Here is an 18,842-nt window from a genome sequence, read left to right on the forward strand (position 1 = left end):
AATTTCTGACTATGAACTTGTCCTTTGCTGTTTTCACATTATCCAATTTAGGAAAAACATAAATGCCCTTTATTACCTCTGCTGAAACCTCTACATGCAATTATATATTTTTTTGTTTGTTTTCACTGCCAGGAATACATATATATGATATCTATTGCTTCACTATTTACTCTGTACTTAATCCTCTGTGGTCTGACTTTGGGCTTCCCTGATAGCTCAGTTGTTAAAGAATACATCTAGTATGTAGGAGATCCTGGTTAGGAAGATCTGCTGGAGAAGGGATAGGCTACCCACTCCAGTATTCTCTGGCTTCCCTTGTGGCTCAGCTGGTAAAGAATCCATCTGCAATGTGGGAGACCTGGGTTCAATCCCTGGGTTGGGAAGATCTCCTGGAGAAGGGAAAGGCTACCCACTCCACTATTGGCTGGCCTGGAGAATTTCATGGACTGTATAGTCCATGGGGTCGGACATGACTGAGCAACATTCAAATTCAGTCTGACTTTTGTCACCTAGAAAATACCAAAAATGGATTTTAAAAGGCATCTAGGCTTTTCCTTTGTCATTTTCATCATAAATCTCAAGCTATGCAAACCTTAACTATAGAATTTGGATTAAGGCTTTGAAGCAGTGTTTCTTTGACTTCCACATGCCTCATAATAACTTGGGAAGTTAATTAATAATTCTGATTTATGAACCTTAACCCCAAAGATTCTGATTCAGTGATACTGGGTGAGGTCAAGAATCTAAATTTTTCACAAAATCCAAGGTTATTTTGAAGTATTGAGGTCTACTCTTTGAAGAGTCGCCACCTTAAAAGAATTGAATAAAGCAGAGGGAAAATGAGAAGCTGTGCTATTTCAAAACGTCTATCTTCTTAACCTCTTTGATGCTATTATTTTTCATTTGTTTCATTTCCAGAGTCTTTCTCCCACTTCTTGTCACCTTGTTTTAAGGACTAGTCTTAAATTTCCTCTTATTCTTTTTATTTAAATATTTTCACATCCACAGGTTGAACTATAATATTTATGCATAATTCTCCTGTCTGTTTCTTCCTAATTCATCCGTATCTTTAAGTGCTCATTGGCTACATATACATTCCATGTTAATTAAATTAGTTTACTTATTTTTTCAAGTGGTACTAGATTCCACCTTCTCTTTTTTTTTCTTCTTAGTCTCTCATCATTGATTACAAAATGCAGCTCATGTTCCCTTGTAAGTATCACGGACTAGCTTTAAATGGGTTTTATTTGCTGTAGGATGGGAGAGTTCGAGGAAATTCAGAGTTCTGAGACCACACAGAATTAATGAGACATAGTCAAAATTTGCGACTGAGCGACTTCACTTTCACTTATCTCTTTCATGCATTAGAGAAGGAAATGGCAACCCACTCCAGTGTTCTTGCCTGGAGAATCCCAGGGACGGGGAGCCTAGTGGGCCGCTATCTATGGGGTCGCACAGAGTTGGACACAACTGAAGCGACTTAGCAGCAGCAGCAGCAGTCACAAATTGAGAGAAATCTGGAAACAAGGAGAAAAAACCTCAGATATTCATTTCCTGTAGGGATTGGAACAGCAGTGAAGTTAGATGTTGGGGATCTAACTCTCTACAAAGACTTAGACGATACCAAAAAACTATATATACTACTAGCAAAGGACTCAAAATATGAACTCAAGTACTAGTAGTGGACAAAGATCTACTTTTCTAGAACTAGAGTGGAGGTGCTGTCAAAATGAAAGAAGAAAAATTTATTTAAGCTATGTTTCATTCATTCAGTTATTTAGCAAGTTTTATTGAAAATCTATTACACCCCTGACATTGTGCAAAGGACTAGGACTAGAACAGCAAATAAAAGAGTCCCTGCTCTCAAAAAGTTAAATTCTAAATAAGAAAAGATTTAAACATAAATGATCAGAATAATTTCATGATAGTGCTATGAAGACAATATAAAGTGTTATGTTGTAGAATAATTGGGATTGGAGGCTGAGGGGAGAAAAGGACAATGGTACGTTAAACAAGGTGATCAGGGAAGGTTTCTCTGATGACTATTTGAGCTGAGAGATGATTGGCAAGAAATTTCCAACTGGGAGTTATTTGAAGACCCAGAGATGGAGTGTTTGATGCAAAAGGACAAAGAGATTAATGAGTGGAAAGTCATGGTGGTCAAAATAGGATTTGAGACTATGAGGAATCCAAAGAAGTCTGCTGTGGTTGGAGCTTAATGAGCAATGACACAGAAATGGTAGTAAGTCAAGTCAAAAAAGTACTCTGAAGTCAGATCATTTAGGTTTGTTATAAGCCACATAAAGTTTTTGGGTTTTATCCAAAGTACAATGGAAAGCCATAGAAAATTTTAAGCAAAAATGTGAGAATTATGTTTTTGAAAGATAATTGTGGCTTCTACATTGAGAATGAAGTATAGAAGCATAAAAGAAGACACAGATAAACAACTGTAAAGTCTAGGGTAGAAGTCATTATGGCCTGATTTTGGGTAATAGCAGTGAAAATGAAGAAAGTGGAAATATAGAAGATATATTTGGGAGTTAAAACTGAAAAGGATGATAGATGGGTTATGGGAGGGGGTTCAAGGAGAAGGAAAAATTAAGGAAAATTCCTAGGTCTTAACTTAACTGAATGGTGGTACCATCTAATGAAGTAGAAACATTTGTAGAGAGACTTTGAAGGAAACAAATATTTCCAGTTTCCCTATGTTTTGTTAGAGAAGCCTAATAAACAATCAAGTACAAATGTCAGAGAAGTGAGGTCCATAAACCTGGACATAGTGGAGAGATATAGGCTAGAGAATTATTTGAAAGTCATCTATATCTAGAGGCCTATCAGAGGAGTCCAGCTAACAAAAGAAGTAGAGAAGCAGGCACTGAGTCAGGAGTGTGATGTATCAATCAAGACAAGTGTTCTAGGACAAAGGGAATATTGTGTCAAATCTGCTATAAGTTCCAAGGAGGTATGAAACCCAAAATCTTAGCAAGATAAAGAATACTGAAGACCTTTACAAGTACTGTTTCAGAAATTTTGTGTAAATGAAGGTGGAAATTCAATTGGCATAGATGGAAGAGAGAATGGGAAATGAAGAAATGGAGATGTAAATTACAGAAAGTTCTTGAAGAAATTCTGATGAAAAGTAAAGATGTTTTAATATGCACAATGTTGAGATGGCTGCTGATGAGATTCTAATTATTACAATTTTCTCCATACCATACCACAGATAGTTGGGATAGTTGTAGAGGTACAGGGCAAGCATACAGTATGGATCATAACTACATAATAATATATTATGAATAATTATTTTTCCCTGTAATCAAGTTCTTATGCCTTAAATATTGGTCTCCCTGTTTTCAATCTCTATTCTTCATACAACAGATCTTCTTAAATCAGGATTTCCCTATTTAAATAATTCTCCAGAACTAAAACCTACAATCAAGGTTATCCATATTCCAATCTATAAAATAGCCCCAATATGCCTCTTTGGCCTGATTTATTACTTCTTTACATTCTTGTTTTCATTAAGATAATTCTTTCTTGTGTTCTTAGCATATCCTAAGAGTCAACATCTTTTTGAAAGTAGTGAGTAGTGGTTAAAAACATGGATTCTGGAGCTGGTCACCTAGGTTCAATCTGCCACTAGCTATCTGTGTGATTTTGTACACATTTCCTAACATTTTTATGCCTCAATTTTCCTATCCATAAATCAGTATGTTTCTCATGATTTTTCTGAGGAATAAATAACAGCATCTGACCATGGTAACTACTTTATGCATGATAACAGTTTTCATTTTTAATTTCTGAAATGCTCTTCTCTTCTTTAATTCTTTGAATCTTTTCTTTGAAAAGTAATGCCATTTGAGGTTTTTTATAAAGCTTTCCTAGTTGATTCAGTATGGTTTCTGCCCTGATATTATTTTCTCAATTAAGGCAATTATTTATTATGAATGCTTAATAAATATATATGAGATTGCCTTTTTATCTTATAATTTTCATACATGCCTTTCAAATATGTAGTCAAGTCGAGATTTTAATTTTTTCTCTATTGCATTCAGGATCTTATTTTTCACATTTTAGTTTAGTAGAGTTTAAATGATTAATTTATGAAGTCTTCCAATGTATCTATTGTTAACATCAGCAAGGTAGTCTTTTACAGTTACATTAAACTGGATTTATTTTAAGTAATCTACTAATATACTTGATTAATTCTGTCTTCATCTCTGCTGCTTATGCCCTTTCTTGGAATTAGAAAGAATCACTGAGTTGTAACATTTTGCAACATTTTTTACTACCAGATCAGAACATAGGGTAAATATGGGTCACTGAATGGAGGAGAAGTAGATGTTGAATGTCATATTTAATTAAGGAAAGTAAATGTGAAGGAATGGTGTACAAAAGCAAGAGGGGAAAAATAGACAATGATCAATTACAAAGATCAAATAATAAGAAAGTAAAAGAGAGATATAATTAAATATGTGGAAAATGTTAGATAAAGGGGGCTTGTTGAAAGGAGAAGTAGAGAAAATTAGATCATAGACACTTACCTGGCCACATACCAAAACAATTTCCATATGTCACTGAGCTAAGATATAAATATCAAGGCTTTGATAGTATAGAAGAAGTTTCATCAAAATTCTGGGTTAAGGAGAATTCCTCAAACATAGAAGTGCAATAAGAAGCAATAGAAAAAGTATAGATTTAATTGAGAAACACAGGCCTTATATAATGAACACAAAGGAGAAAAACAATTGACATATCAACTTTTTTCTACATATTTGGTTTCCATTACAGTCAAATACAAGAAAAGTGAAAACTCCAGTTTTCACTTAGCAAACCCTCAAAGTATTACACATATAACACTTTAAAGGTGTAAGAAATTGCTGCTGCTGCTGCTAAGTCGCTTCAGTCCTGTCCGACTCTGTGCGACCCCATAGACAGCCCACCAGGCTCCCCCGTCCCTGGGATTCTCTAGGCAAGAACACTGGAGTGGGTTGCCATTTCCTTATCCAATGCATGAAAGTGAAAAGTGAAAGTGAAGTGGCTCAGTCATGTCTGACTCTTTAGCGACCCCATGGACTGCAGCCCACCAGGGTCCTCCGTTCATGGGATTTTCCAGGCAAGAGTACTAGAGTGGGGTGCCATTGCCTTCTCCACTGTAAGAAATTAGGAAACAACAGTTACAGTAAGTAACTTTAATTGGTGGGTACTATTAATACATACTAGGTCCTGTTTAAAGTCAAGCTTATGTTTTGCTGATAAGATATAAAATAGTATTTGGTGTTGTTATTTTAGAACATACTTTAGCAATATATAATTAAGAATAATTAACATTAAAGTAGTGTTGAGGGATAATCAATGTTTAATGGATTTTTTTTCTTTTGCTCTACCAAAACTTCAACAAAACAAGTATACATACTCAGTAGAGCCAATCTAAAGATCTATTGGAAAGATTTAGGAGAACCAGTGAATAATTTTTTAAAATAATAACTTTTTTCAAGGGATGATATTATTTACCTTTCAAAGTTGCACAATGCCTCGCAGACACCTTTAAGTGTTAAGATGTAAATAACTGGTAGTGGAAGTAAACTTAAGAAAAAAGGAAACTCCATCAAATTGAATTAGCATAGTATAACTCTGTCCCTTATTTACATGTGTGATGCTTGAGAAGAGAAACTATTACCCAAGGACTAATTGAATGCTCTATATTACAGAGGTGGATACTGAAATAATTGTGGGAGCACACATAATTATGGTGTTAATATTCTGCCTAGCCTGAAAAATGCATATCAGCTCTGTCTACATTTATTAATCTCTCTCCTCCTCTTTTGTTCTTTTTCACTCATGACCTTCATATCAACTGGGGAGACAAAATAAACTTGAATCAAGTAATATATTTAAATTCTGCCTTATCAAAAAACTAACTCAAAGTGAATAGAGAAGGCAGGTTATAGTATGTTTCATATCTCATGATGGCAGATTTGAATTGGAGGATTGCTGAATTTATTACTCTAGATATTTTTCTAATACATTTATCCTACTTTACTATTTTCATGGGGGGAAAGGTGGGTAAGGGCAGAAGCATGTGGGGCAGAGTTGTGCCTGTATAAGGTAGCCCCTCTCTTTGTGGGGATTTCTCACTAAGAGATTGGTACTTGTATGGTAATTTTACCACAGCACTCTTGTTGGAGACAATGAGGAACAGCTGCAGAAAGAGTTTGAGAAGGAGGGGGAAAAATGTCAGTATACAAATAGAAGAATTCAGTAGTGGACCTGAGCAGGGATTTCTCTCTTTTATCCAAAAATAGTGACTCTGTACCATGAGACAGTAAAGGCTCATCTTCAGAGTGTACTTGATGCTGATGGAGAGACATGCACTTTTGTTCCATTTATATAGTTAGTTTTATACCAACTCTGCCCTGAACTAGCTGTGTGACATTGGACAAGGCACTCAACTGCCTGAGTGTTTGCTTTCCTGATACGCTTTCATATGTAAATTGAGGAGAATAATTGGATTAAATATTTTTTAAAAAAATAATTAAACATGTAAATATTTAAAGAACTTACAACAGTACATCCATTAAGCATGATAAAGGTGTTAACTATGGGCTTCCCAGGTGGCTAGGTAGTGAAGAATCCCCCTGCCATGCAGGACACTCAAGAGATGTGGCTTTGATCCCTGGGTGGGGAAGATCCCCTGGAGGAGGAAATGGCAACCCACTCCAGTATTCTTGCCTGGAAAATCCCATGGACAGAGGAGCCTGGCAGGCTATGGTCCATAGGGTCACAGAATCAGACTTGACTGAACATACGCACACACATACACGTTATATCAGTCGCTCAGTCATGTTCGACTCTTTGCGACCCCATGAATCACAGCACGCCGGGCCTCCCTGTCCATCACCAACTCCCAGAGTTCACTCAGACTCACGTCCATCGAGTCAGTGATGCCATCTAGCCATCTCACCCTCTGTCGTCCCCTTCTCCTCCTGCCCCCAATCCCTCCCAGCATCAGAGTCTTTTCTAATGGGTCAACTCTTCACATGAGGTGGCCAAAGTACTGGAGTTTCAGCTTTAGCATCATTCCTTCCAAAGAAATCCCAGGGCTGATCTCCTTCAGAATGGGACTGGTTGGATCTCCTTGCAGTCCAAGGGACTCTCAAGAGTCTTCTCCAACACCACAGTTCAAAAGCATCAGTTCTTTGGCGCTCAGCCTTCTTGACAGTCCAACTCTCACATCCATACATGACCACTGGAAAAACCATAGCCTTGACTAGACGAACCTTTGTTGGTAAAGTAATGTCTCTGCTTTTGAATATGCTATCTAGTTTGGTCATAACTTTCCTTCCAAGGAGTAAGCATCTTTTAATTTCATGGCTGCAGTCACCATCTTAAGTGATTTTGGAGCCCAGAAAAATAAAGCCTGACACTGTTTCCACTGTTTCCCCATCTATTTCCCATGAAGTGGTGGGACCGGATGCCATGATCTTCGTTTTCTGAATGTTGAGCTTTAAGCCAACTTTTTCACTCTCCACTTTCACTTTCATCAAGAGGCTTTTGAGTTCCTCTTCACTTTCTGCCATAAGGGTGGTGTCATCTGCATATCTGAGGTTTTTGATATTTCTCCCGGCAATCTTGATTCCAGCTTGTGTTTCTTCCAGTCCAGCGTTTCTCATGATGTACTCTGCATATAAGTTAAATAAACAGGGTGACAATATTCAGCCTTGACGTACTCCTTTTCCTATTTGGAACCAGTCTGTTGTTTCATGTCTGGTTCTAACTGTTGCGTCCTGACCTACAGACAAATTTCTCAAGAGGCAGATCAGGTGGTCTGGTATTCCCATCTCTTGAAGAATTTTCCACAGTTGATTGTGATCCACACAGTCAAAGGCTTAGGCATAGTCAATAAAGCAGAAATAGATGTTTTTCTGGAACTCTGTTGCTTTTTCGATGATCCAGCGTATGTTGGCAATTTGATCTCTGGTTCCTCTGGCTTTTCTAAAACCAGCTTGAACATCAGGAAGTTCGCGGTTCACATATTGCTGAAGCCTGGCTTGGAGAATTTTGAGCATTACTTTACTAGCGTGTGAGATGAGTGCAATTGTGCGGTAGTTTGAGCATTGTTTGGCATTGCCTTTCTTTGGGATTGGAATGAAAACTGACCTTTTCCAGTCTTGTGGCCACTGCTGAGTTTTCCAAATTAGCTACACCTATATTTTCTTTGTATTATTATACAATTTACTACATTACTAAATCGTATGTATAATAGGGGGTTTACCACGTGGGGCTAGTGGTAAAGAACCCACCTGCCAATACAGGAGATGCAGGTTCGATCCCTGGGTTGGGAAGATCCCTGGAGGAGGGCATGGCAACCCTCTCCAATATTCTTGCTTGGAGAATCCCACGGACATAGGAGCCTGGTGGGCTGTAGTCCATAGGGTGGCAAATAGTCGGACACGACTGAAGTGACTTATCACACGCACACACACACGTATAATAGGATCATGTTTTTAAAAGGTTTTTTAAAAGCAGTTTAAGTTTCACAGCAAAATTTAGGGGATGGTGTAGAGATTTCCCATATAACCCCTGCTCCCACACACTCCATAGCCTCTTTCATTATTAACATCCCTCACAGGAATTGTACAGTTTTGAATAACTGATGGACCTACTTTCATAATCATAAACACCCAAAGTCCTAAGTTTATATTACAATTCACTCTTGATGTACATTCTATGGGTTTGGAAACATGTAATGACATGTATCTACCATTATAGTCTCATACAGAGTGTTTTCAAGGCACAAGTATCCTCTGTGTTTTGCTATTTATCCCTCCTCCCCCACCAAACCCCTGGAACCACCGATCCGTTTACTGTCTCCATATGTGTGTGTGTGTGTGTGTGTGTGTGTGTGTTAGTCACTCAGCTGTGTCCAACTCTTTGGGAACCCATGGACTATAGCCCACCAGGTTCCTCTTTCTGGGCAGGAATATTGGAGTGGTTTGCCATTCCCTTCTCCATAGATTTGCCTTTTTCAGAATGTCAGTGCACTTGGAATCATAGGTTGTAATATGTGGAAGAAAGGTAAATATTTTGTTGTCCTATGATTATGTCTCAGTCTTTTAGTGAACCTATGCCCCTGGAATGTGGACTTCATAATAGTTTCTCAGACACTATTTTCTGCCTTAGGAGGAACAGAATGACTTTAATGAGTTTGAGTGTTTTCTTTCTCCCATATCTGATAATATCCCAGCAGGTTAGACTTTGGATAACTAGTTTTCCCTGAAAGAAGACCTTGTTAAAAAGAACGGAATACAGTGGTATATTTCAAAATTATTCCCCCATCCATCCTGCCCCTTTGCCAGAAGCAAAAGATGTTTTTTCTCTGATGTTTTACTGAGGAAACCTGATTAAGCTCCTAGGGGTAAATCTCACATTATTGTGGGGGCCCATTATAAATAGGTCTCCTGGAGGGTTTTAATTCTGAGTTTTCTGCACTAAGGCTCTAGTGCAGAAGGCAACTACATTTCAGGGTTTCCTAACCAAACCATTCCCCATGGTGGTTTCCACTTTAAATCTCTTCTAAAGACATGCCTTCTGGCTATTTGTCTATCTGTCTCTCCAGTCTTAGGGCAGCAATTTTCCCTGTGTTCTCCACTCTCTTATGGGTCTAAAAGGAGGTTGCTGTTTTTTCTCAGTGTGTTCAGCACTTTACTGTAAAACGTTTCTATGTAATTTGGTGTTTGTGATTTTTGAGGAAAAGTTATTAAATAATGGCTTCCATCAATAAATAAGAATTGATCTGATATAAGGTACATAAAATGTTAATTTTTTTTTGATCTGAGGCCAAGTACACCACAAAAGGAAAGTGCATGCTACCTGTAAAATACTGAATTCCTAGTCATAATTTAAAGACAGTTTTACTATGCCCACATAATTCATAATTCAGTATTACATGACATTCTTCTTTGGGGTTATGAAAGCTGGAAGGAATCCTTGATTAGAGAAAAGTGTGAGTAAACTAGATTATAGGGATTGCTTTGCAGAATATGAATGATGCATTTGACAGGTAGATAAAATTCAAATTTTCTCTTTTGATTAAGGATTATTCTTTGCTTTTTTTTCTTAGAAATATCATTGTAATATCCCAGTCAGCTTACCCCCATCTCAGAAGCATAATTTTTTAAAAGAACTAAATGGTGAGTAATTTTCTGTATGCATTCTTATTTATTGTGTGCCAAGCCACATATTGGGCATCATAGATTTGAATATAAGGGTCCCTGCCCTCCTGTAGTTTCCATTCTAGTGTGTATGTCTCCTAATTCTCATAATTAGGGTTTCAGTGCAGAAAAAAGTCATTCTTAAGAGGACTGTAATTTTTAAAAATCCAAGTGAAACAAAAAATTTAGTGTGAAGCTTTAATAATTTTTTGAAAAATTAATACTTAATTTTGATATACTTTTAAAATAAAAAATATTAAATTCTAATGGGTTGGCTAAGAGCTGAATTTGAAATGGTGTTCTGCAATATTTGGTAGGAATAGATTTGGTGACTGCTTACTGGGATTGAAGGCATAGTCATTCCAAAAGTAACAAACTAATGCTTTCTAGCTTTGTAAAGTCAAATCTAAACAGTTGGTGGTGGAAATACCCAAATCCCTATAACAATATCTATAGGGTGACAGCTGTAAAAGAAAACTCTCCCAAATTGATTCATTTGGCTTTCTGTGCTATGCACTAATCAGGAAATAAAATCTTGTTATGAAATTGCATATTATACAATAAATGTATATGATTACTTTATGATATATATTATTCCTTTTTTTGGTAGGGCAGAAATATAGTCATGGACTTTATCATTTTAAAAAAGCATTTTGGTAAAATAAATTCACCACTTGAGTCCCATGCTATACATTTTTCTGGCCATCTCTCACCATAAGAATAGTAGATATCCTACCTGTTAAAATGAAAAAAAGAAAACAATTCCCTTAAATATGGAAATAATTTTGGTAAACTCAAGATGAATTTGGCAGTTCATTTACAGTGGTGGTAAAAGCTCCATCTATGAAAATATATTATCAAGTACTTTTATGTATATAAATATATTATGTGAGTTCCTTTCTAGTGTCTTTTATATTTCAATTGTATTTCCATCAGGGAATTTTATGAATTCTCTGTTTTTCCTTATTTTTAAAAAAGCTTGGCAAAGAAATACATCATTGCTGTGTGACTTAAAGTGCTATTTCAATATAAAATGCTCAAATTTCTGATTTATGAGGTCTGTGAAATTCAGGCTAATCTTTCATTTTATTTATCTAGTACTTCTCTTTATAACATATAATATGGAATCAAAAATATCTTCCTAAGCCTCAGAAGAATCTGGTCTTAAGCTATGATTTTCTCTAACTCAAAATGCCTAGAATAGTTTCAGTTTAAAACAACCACTCTGCTATGAGAGAGATGCTATTGAAATGTAACTATTTAAATGTTTTACTGTCTTGAATCTTATTTTGCCTAGATTTCCCTGAAGTGAGTGGGCCTCATCTGTGTAAGATTTGTTAGATGGCTTGAATATATACTCTAGCAATGGGAACTCTGCCTGCTTTAACAGGGCACTCAACTAGCCTTGCAGAAGTAGTGTACAGAGATTTGTACTTTCTTTGAATATTCATTTCACATAGTTGCTGATTCTTAAGAATGTGGCACGAATAGAATTTCCTGAAAACTGTGCCTTCAAAACAATCTACTTTAGGGTTGCATCATTACCATAGGAATTTAAAGGCCCTGTTGTTTTTAGAAAGGGAAAAGGGAAAAATAAAGCATGTAAATTAACATTTTGCTTAGTGTCACTATATGGATGAATATATCAGATGAATAAGCAACAATGGAAGCACTATTTTATTATTATATATTTTTATTTAAAGTTATGCAACATAATTTCTGATCTTCTTACATAAAAATGCAGTAGAATATTTGAACTTCAAACTTTGTACTGGAAGTGTTTGTTTTTGTTTTCTCTTGAATAAAATTGATATTTTAAGGCAAGCCTCTAGTGTAGTTAATCTCTCCTAGGGGTTCATACCTATAATTTGTCTTTTGGTAATGGTGTCCTACTGGATACAATCAATTATAAGTGGGCTTTTCTTTCAAGTCTTGCCAGTTGAGTTTTCAACACAACTTTACAATAAAAATTAACTCATTAAGAAAATGATATTTTTAAAGAAGATATTTGCAAGTGATTATGAGATATAAAAGTATAGTTTAGAAAAAAGTTATCAAAGTTCCATTATGCTCCAACTTTAAACTGTCATTTATTTTATTTAATGAAATGTAGAATCTTGAATTTGCAGTGTAATATGTCAGGCTTGAGTCATTCAAAGTTCAATTTTTCTTTCTCTTCAAAAACAACCAAACCAAGCCAAATCAAATAAAACAAAACTAGTTATTTGCTTTACTGTACATAAGCACCTAAACATCATCATGGCTCTATAAAAATGCATGGAAGAAAATTTCTTTTCTTTATTAGCTGCACCATTCCTTACTAAAGCTTTCTAGGGAATGACCCATATTCCAATACCCTGTTTCTCAATCTTCATACTTTGCATCACAACAGATAATAGGAAGAAATAGATTTCTCTTTTTGTTCTTAATTATTTGAGGCACCTACCTTCTGGATAGTGAAGGCATATGAAAAATTGAATAACTAACTTACTGAAATAATTTGTTTTACTAAATTATGCACTTCATAATCTCTAGTTTCATAAATGCATTTCAACATATTAATTTTTTAAATTAAAGAACTGTACATGCTTTTTTGAATCTATTTACCTTGTTTTGGCCAGAAGAGAATAGATTCAAATGGTTTTGAGATTTATTTTTTTTGGTGCCAAGTCTCTTCCCAACTACCAAAATAACTACTACATTAAGAATGAAAAATAACATAATTTATTAGTTTCTAACTATAATAAAACCATGAGGTTAAATGTTTTCTTCCCTATAGATATGATTTTGTTACTAGAATTTTGAGGTCATAGGAATATTGAACAACTGCACTTTTCCAAGTATTTTTCTGAAAAGTTGCAAACAATCTCTAGAACTAGGACCAATATCAGTTCAGTTCAGTTCAGTCGCTCAGTCTTGTCCGACTTTTTGCAACCCCGTGAATCGCAGTATGCCAGGCCTCCCTGTCCATCACCAACTCCCGGAGTTCATTCAAACTTATATCCATCGAGTCAGTGATGCCATCCAGCCATCTCATCCTCTGTCGTCCCCTTCTCTTCCTGCCCCCAATCCCTCCCAGAATCAGAGTCTTTTCCAATGAGTCAACTCTTTGCATGAGGTGGTCAAAGTACTGGAGTTTCAGCTTTAACATCATTCCCTCCAAAGAACACCCAGGGCTGATCTCCTTCAGAATGGACTGGTTGGATCTCCTTGCAGTCCAAGGGACTCTCAGGAGTCTTCTCCAACACCACAGTTCAAAAGTATCAATTCTTCAGCACTCAGCTTTCTTCACAGTCCAACTCTCACATCCATACATGACCACAGGAAAAACCATAGCCTTGACTAGACGGTTACCTTTGTTGGCAAAGTAATGTCTCTGCTTTTGAATATGCTATCTAGGTTGGTCATAACTTTCCTTCCAAGGAGTAAGCGTCTTTTAATTTCGTTGCTGCAGTCACCATCTGCAGTGATTTTGGAGCCCCCCAAAATAAAGTCTGACACTGTTTCCACTGTTTCCCCATCTATTTGCCATGAAATGATGGGACCAGATGCCATGATCTTCGTTTTCTGAATGTTGAGCTTTAAGCCAACTTTTTCACTCTCCACTTTCACTTTCATCAAGAGGCTTTTGAGTTCCTCTTCACTTTCTGCCATAAGGGTGGTGTCATCTGCATATCTGAGGTTATTGATATTTCTCCTAGCAATCTTGATTCCAGCTTGTGCTTCTTCCAGCCCAGTGTTTCTCATGATGTACTCTGCATATAAGTTAAATAAGCAGGGTGACAGTATGAAGCCTTGATGTACTCCTTTTCCTATTTGGAACCAGTCTGTTGTTCCATGTCCAGTTCTAACTGTTGCTTCCTGACCTGTATATAGGTTTCTCAAGAGGCAGATCAGGTGGTCTGGTATTCCCATCTCTTTCAGAATTTTCCACAGTTTATTGTGATCCACACAGTCAAAGGCTTTGGCAATACAGCAAATGCTATTTTTGAAGCTTCCTGACATTTAGGAATAAATGCCTAGTTTCCTCATTATCTTAGTTTGGGATACCCCCAAATGCAGTCATGAGATAAAAACTTGGATTGTAGGTATGCATTTAGTAGGTGATTCAAAGAGAGAAAAATGAGGGAGAAGGGAAAACCATGCTACAGAAAAGAAAACATTTATATAACGTGTGTTAATGAGTGGGTTATTGGGGCTCAGTTCTGCTGGTCACTCTCTGAGGAAGTATGTTGGTTACGCCTCTGAATTGCCTCACTGAGGAACAGGGAAACACAATATTTGTTCTCTACAGTTTCATGTGAAACCAGAGCTGAGCCGAGGGAATATAGAATGCTTTATCCAAATAGAATCTAATATCTACTTCTTGCATTGCTCAAATATGCTTGTGCTCAATATTGATTCTTCTCTGTGACTGACAGTCATTTCAAATGATGACTTTTCTCAATGCCTAAAATAAAAGCATGAAATGAGAGGGTTAGTAAAACATGCCTGCTACTACAATAGAAGCCATAATTGATATTCAGCACCTTTCTCTACTTCTCTTTTTAGATACCTATATGCTTTCTAAGATTTTAGTTCCATTGCATTAGGGTGACACAGATCTTCACTCCTGAGGTTTCTAAGCCTCCAGTTACGCTGTCATGATCACTATAAAAGTTTGTTTACTCTCATTAGAAGTGTAGAAGCATTGAGATATCCCAGTGAATCATCTGTGTCCCAGACATATTCTTCTACACCCTTATTTTGTAGTAGTAGCTCTAGCTTCTCATTGTACGGATTATGAGAATATGCCTCTCAATTCTCTGACTGCTGGGAGAATTAATTACCTGAGCTCTGAAATTAAGCCCATGCTTCCTCTGGACTGCACTCAGCTGATAGGGATACTAAACTAGATGCATTCCTGAGAAGCGCGACTCCTCTGACAAGTAACTTCATCTCATTGACAGCCTTGTCAAATTTGATTAGTATTGCACTGTGCCTGAGACACTCCCACCCAGTCCTCCTTCTTTCTCTCTCTCCTTTACCTGGGATTAAATCTTCATCATAGTTGGATAGCTCTCCCTGACTCCTCTTCCCTCTTCTCTCATTTTCTCTCACAAAAGTTTAGTCACTCAGCTGTGTCCGACTCTTTGCGACCCCATGGACTGTAGCCTACCAGGCTCCTCCATCCATGGGATTTTCGAGGCAAGAGTACTGGAGTGGGTTGGCATTTCCTTCTCCAGAGGATCTTCCCAACCCAGGGATTGAACTGGGGTCTCCCACATTGTAGGCAGACACTACCGTCTGAGCCACCAGGGAAGTGGTTTTCTCTCATACATTGCCATATTAAATCTCTTACATGGCTATCCTATCTTGGAGGACCTCATATCACACAAGTGGTATCAAGACAATAAATGTTATAGAAGATTCTTTAGCAGAGAAGGATGACTGTTTAAGACAGGAGTATAGATATCTTGCTTTAATTATATACATCTCCAAAGGGACACTTCTTGTGGTCTTTTTTGCAACCGAATAATTACAATTCAACTTCTTCCTCTCTACAACCCGGCTTTATCCTGCACTTGTGATGTGGTTCCTGATGGCCCTCTCCAATAAAGTGTGCACAAAAATCTTCATTTGGGGGAGCTCAGCCTATGACTATGCAATGCAAACATCCTCTTCCATGTCTACTATGGAGTCTTCTATAAAGTCTATAAAGTCTAGTGCTGTTGCCTAAGACAGTTTTTTGTAGAACTTAAAGAAAAGTTGAGTTAGAGGTTGGGATTGCACAACTAGAGATACAATAAAATTAAAGAGATTTCTGGAGAATGAGTCTTTCTTTGCACAAAAGTTCATGGTGGTTTCCTCAGGCATGGACTTGGGGAGGGAATGAGGTAAGAACATCAAGTTCAAGAGAACCTCCAATTGACTTTAGATTGGTAATTTGCTAATAATAAATCTATATTTAAATTGTTAGAGAATCTTGCAAAGACTAATATATTTGGAACCAGCATACCAGTGAGAAATTAAGGCTGAAGATTAGACTTGTGTGCTTTCGACAGAGAAAAATATTGATGCCATAAAAAGAAATATGCCTTCAAAGAAAATATTTAGTTCAAAATTCCTGACAACCTTCTCTAAATTTGTAACCCTAAACCCACGTTGACAGTCCTCATTTTTATTTACTGCTTTGCTATTCTTCTTAGCTCTTTTTTTGCATTTAACCTACTGTATACTTTAGTAATTAATCTTGTTTGTTGTTTGCCTACTTCATCTATAGTATAACTGCTATGAGGGCAAGTTTTCATCTTGCTATTACTATGGAATCCTCAGAACCTAGAATAATGCTCTGCTCATGGTAGAGTCTCAATAATTATTTGAGAATAAACAAATATAAACGAATATTTCAAAAACAGCTTGGATAAATGAGTTACATGACAGAAGATTTTGTTTGTTTGTTTGTTTGAATCAGTGAAGTGGAAGGCAGTTTATTTTCACAGCCATCCCCTCAAAAAAAGTTTACTAGATCTGAAATTTAAGTTAGAAAGATAAGATTCACTCTAGCTTATATGTGAAATGTATTGATAGTGCTTTTCAAACTTTACTCCACTTACAAATCACCTGACGATCTTGCTAAAATATGACTTTTATTTCAATTGTTCTACAGTGTGACCTGAGATTTAGCATTTCTTAAAAAAATAAATCCAGATTATGAGAATACTTCTGGCCCAAGGTCACACTTTGAATTGTAAGTTGAGAAGGAAATCAATATGTGGTGTGTATAAGTAGATAGTGTTGCATATGGGGAATAACTTGGGGATTGAATTCAGAAGATTGTATTTGTGATCTGTTGATCATATTATCTAGTCAAGGCTATGGTTTTTGCAGTGGTCATGTATGGATGTGAGAGTTGGACTGTGAAGAAAGCTGAGTGCCGAAGAATTGATGCTTTTGAACTGTGGTGTTGGAGAAGACTCTTGAGAGTCCCTTGGACTGCAAGGAGACCCAACCAGTCCATTCTGAAGGAGATCATCCCTGGGATTTCTTTGGAAGGAATGATGCTAAAGCTGAAACTCCAGTATTTTGGCCACCTCAGGCGAAGAGTTGACTCACTGGAAAAGACTCTGATGCTGGGAGGGATTGAGGGCAGGAGGAGAAGGGGATGACAGAGGATGAGATGGCTGGATGGCATCACTGACTCGATGGACATGGGTCTGAGTGAACTCCGGGAGTTGGTGATGGACAGGGAGGCCTGGCATGCTGCAATTCATGGGGTCGCAAAGAGTCGGACAGGACTGAGCGACTGAACTGAACTGAACTGATCATATTAACTAGCATGAAATTGTACTTGTTTGATTAGCATACCTTCAACTTAAATTACAGATTTAAATTTTTCCAGGCAAGTATAATTGGCAATATATTCAATAGCATTATTGTTGTTTCTGAGTCGCTAAGAAGTGTCTTATTCTTTGCGACCCTATTGACTGGTAGCCCTCCAGGCTACTCTGTCTGCCATTGCCTAAAACACAAATGGAAACAATGTTCTCAGATTCCAGATTGACATGCCTAGCTAAAAAAATAAGTCAAAAAACTATTAAAAGAGCATCTGTTAAATATTTTTATGTGGCTAGACATTAATTTTGAGGTTACTTTTTGATTGAACAGCAAGCTAAAATATTTAATTGGTTTGGGAGCCAAATCAGGTGAGGCATAGTAAAGGAGTTAGAAAGAGATAGTTATGAAAATTGAGATAGAATAAAAAGGCAATATGCAGAGAGTACTATGAAAGATGGCACACTGTATTTTAACACTGCTGCAAAGTAGAAGTGAAGAACTTATTGCTGATATAAAAGACAAACAAGATTATACTGTGAAAAAAGAAAATGCAACAAACAAAATTTCTTGACACTATTGAGATTAATAACCCTGGGACTGGAATTGTCAATAGACCCAGTCAAATAGAAAAAAAATAAGTAAGACATGGATATAAACTGGGTGTAAAACCGAAAGTTAGAACAGTCTCTCTAAGTATAAGATTATTCTAATTTCCAGCAAATTATATGGCCATAATTGATTTAAAACCAGAGGCATGACTTTTCTCTTGTGAATTCCATTAAAAGTCTATTCTGGCTTTCCTTCTAGTGTTTCCCAAAGGTTACAAGTAAAGATTTGCTCAGGAAACTTGATTAAAAATACATTACTTGGATTACCCATAGTTTACTGCAAATACAAACTACTTATTTTTCAAGATAGTCTTTATGGTTCCTTCTTAGTACATTATTTAATAATGTGAAAAGAGAGTATACAGTCTGAAACTTAACCTAAGAAAGAAAATTTCATAATCATTTCATTTTAATCAAAGTTTGTGTCCCTTTTCTATTCTTCTAAGTTGTTGGAATTTCGGCTTGCTTCAGTGATTTTATACACTTTGATTTAAGACAGAATAACTATTTTAATGAATTTATTAATGACTGTGATTTTCATTTATAAATTATTTCTTATTATTCTTCCTTAACTTTGTAATTGTATTGCATAACTTGTTGAAGGTTCAAAATGGATATACTTCCAGCATAACTATGCAGATGCTTTACTACTTTTGTTCTATGGGTATCATTTTTGAGATCTCATTAAAACATGAACTTGTTC

Source organism: Bos javanicus, chromosome 6 (genome assembly GCF_032452875.1).
Source record: "Bos javanicus breed banteng chromosome 6, ARS-OSU_banteng_1.0, whole genome shotgun sequence".
In the NCBI taxonomy this organism is placed as follows: Eukaryota; Metazoa; Chordata; class Mammalia; order Artiodactyla; family Bovidae; genus Bos; species Bos javanicus.